The sequence below is a fragment of the Notothenia coriiceps genome, unplaced genomic scaffold, assembly GCF_000735185.1.
Source record: "Notothenia coriiceps isolate Sejong01 unplaced genomic scaffold, NC01 NC01_scaffold00026422, whole genome shotgun sequence".
NCBI lineage: Eukaryota > Metazoa > Chordata > Actinopteri > Perciformes > Nototheniidae > Notothenia > Notothenia coriiceps.
Window position 1 is genome coordinate 566,982 of NW_011359123.1, and position 3,228 is coordinate 570,209.

The following is a 3,228-nucleotide window of genomic DNA, read 5'->3' on the forward strand; positions in this document are numbered from 1 at the left end:
GAGATCTCACCATAAGCCGTTTCCATGGAAACGGATCCCTCGCCATAAAACATGATGTCGCTATAACTCCTATGAAAATTTTCAAAAAGTGCTCAAACTGAGACTGCCAAGGCACACNTGTTCGGGCGGCAGACACCCTATCCGTTTTTAAGAGTGCGCTTAAGACCTTCCTTTTTGATAAAGCTTATAGTTAGGGCTGATTAGATTCAGCCCCTAGTTTTGCTGATATAGGCTTAGTTTGTCGGGGGACATCTTACTTCTTCCTTCTCTCTGTCTATACCTGTGTACTCTCATGTTCCGAATAACCCAGCTTCCCCAAATTTCTTTATTTTTGGTGTCTATATGCGCCAGGATCTGGAGTCATGGATGATCCTGTTGCTGCGGTCCTCTGTCCTGGATCGCGAGCTCTGGATCTTAAGTCGTGGCTGTGCCTATTGCTGTGGTCCTGGATCTTAAGTCCTGGATGGATATCCTCGTGGATTCATCTTCCTATTATACACACATGCATTTCCAAACATTTGGACTACCTATGTTGCAAATGTATTATCTTTTCAATTTACACACGGCATCTATTGCGCGTCTGTCCGTCCTGGGAGAGGGATCCCTCCTCTGTTGCTCTCCCTGAGGTTTCTGCTATTTTTCCCTTTAAACTGTGGGTTTTCTCCGGAAATTTGTCCTTGTACGATGTGAGGGTCTAAGGACAGAGGGTGTCGTATTGTCATACTGATATTCTGTACAAACTGTGAAGTGTGGACTTCACAGTTTGAGACAAATGTAACATTTTGATATTGGGCTATATAAATAAACATTGATTGATTGATTGATTGATTGATTGATTGATTGATTGATTAACGATACATTTGAAACACCAGGCGATGATATAGATTCACCCCTGTTGTGATACAGTTCGATACGATTTGATTCAACATTATGCGATTCGGGGCGATACAATACGATTCAACACGATGCAAAATAATGATACTTCAATATGGTACGACAGAGGATTTTTGTTTTATTCATTATATGCAGCAAATCATACATGAACAAAAAAGTGCTTTTGGTTCTCTCTACTAGTACTGCGCATCCCATCATGCTGTTTATTTTTTACCTTTTTTACCTTAAAAAACTCTCCAGAGTACAGTACAATTGTATAACACCTCACAGTTAAACAATTGAAGGATGCATTGCCTATGATTAACAATGTACAAATAACAACTGCCATAGTGCAATGCCCATACAGCTGCCAGCCTGATGTGCTTAACACTCATCAGTGAGCAGAAAGCAGTGGTTTCTATATGAACAATAAAGAATACAAATAACCTTTCACAAACAGGTATTTCATAACTGCTTACAGTAAGGAAGACATTTAAACTATGATTGGCAGTCATAGGCCGCTGTAAACTAAACACTGCTCTCTCTGACAGAATACTCTCGGCCTCCGTAGTGCGAAGCAAAGATCAAAGATCGTCTCTGCTGAGTGCTGACAGGATGAGGGGATTTTATATGAATGAATCGCTTTTTTACCAATACAAAGATGCTACAATCGATGCATCGCGAGTTCAACCCAAACTGTAGCCGATGTGCACTCTTTCAACCGGTGCACTCGCATCTTAAACGTTTATGCTGGTGCACCGATGCGAATCGGCGAATCTTAACATCTCTAGTATGAATGTTACTGAGACTGAGCTAAATGATAATATATAATTTATGCCTGAATTATTGGGTATACAAAATATGGGGTGAGACCTAAACAGAGAAAGGTGAGGTTAAAAAATGTTAAGCGATCAAGGTAACAAAAACAAGCATATCCACGGAAAAAGCGAAATATTCCTTATGTAAGTCAAAGTGCAACCCCTTACACATTTAAATAGTTTGTCAAAATGTGTAGAACTAATTATGAACGATCATGCTGCATTTCGAATACCAGTGACTAAACATTTCCAAATAGTACAGTATTTCTTGACTTGATGAATAGCTTAAGAAAACAAAGGTTGAAAAATATTTATTTTTACTCTGATAACAAGCCAATTAATCCATTATTGCAAAAAACAACCCAAGATTACTTGATAATTAACTTGTGATCTTGAGATAATGGAGTAAAAACAGTTATCGCTTCCAATTTGTTGAATCTAAATGGTGAGTTCATTTTAAATGAATCATTACAGCCTCAAACTCAGCTATGCTTGGCTACTTTGATTAATCTAATAGTAGTGTGGCATTGTTTTAGTGCCAGGAGAGCCAACAAAAACAGTTCCTCCAGGTTTCACTCGAGGGTGAAATGTCATGTTTTGCAATCACTCCTGCCATTTAAATATTCTGTAGTTCTTTCATCAGTGCAACTTTTCAAAATGATAGCACACCGTCCAACCAACTATCATCTAAATCAGGCGCCTGTGATATAATACTCGACAGGAATGATGAGGGAGGGACAGAAAAACTCAGTTTGATGAAACTCTCACATCCCCTTAAAAGACAGAAGTGTCTGACAAGGGAATACAAAAATGAGGAAAAATGCATGATGACAGTTCGGAATTCGGAATTTCACGAATCATACAATCTGAAGCTGTAGGGATCTCAGCAGAAAAACACCTTCTAGCTGGTTTTGGACCAGGATAGCAGCCTTGATGTAACAGTACGCTTTTAATAACTGTTAATAATTGTTTTGTCTCTTAATGTATAATGTGTATCAGCCCATAATATTAAGCCTAATTGCTTCCAAGAACTCAAGCGCAGCATCTAAACCAGGGGTGGCCAACCAGTCAGAGGTTAAGAGCTGCATCTTTTTCTATGTTACTGCAAAGAGCCACATCAAACACACAGTCACTGATACCGCTTGTTTCAGTTTTTTGTTTTCTGGAGACAAGATTTCAACCACGTCACTGATGCATTTTTGTGGCATTGGGATATATATTTTTTAAATCCTCTGGAGCAGAGAGAGGAGCTGTGGATTATTGTTATTGATTAATGCATCAGTGTTTGTTAGGGTCAAAAACACTAAACTCACAACTTAAATGAAAGCGTTTAGTTTATTTAATAAAAGAGCACATGTTCAATGTGAAAAGTGACAGTAGTTACAGATTATTTGCAATTTGGTACTATAAATATATATTTAAAAAAAAAAATTATATATATATATTTTTTAAACAATTTGAATTGCAGGGGGGGCGCGGGGTTCCGTTGGCGGGGCGCAGCGCCCCTCCAAGACAATGGTAGGGGAAACACTGGATA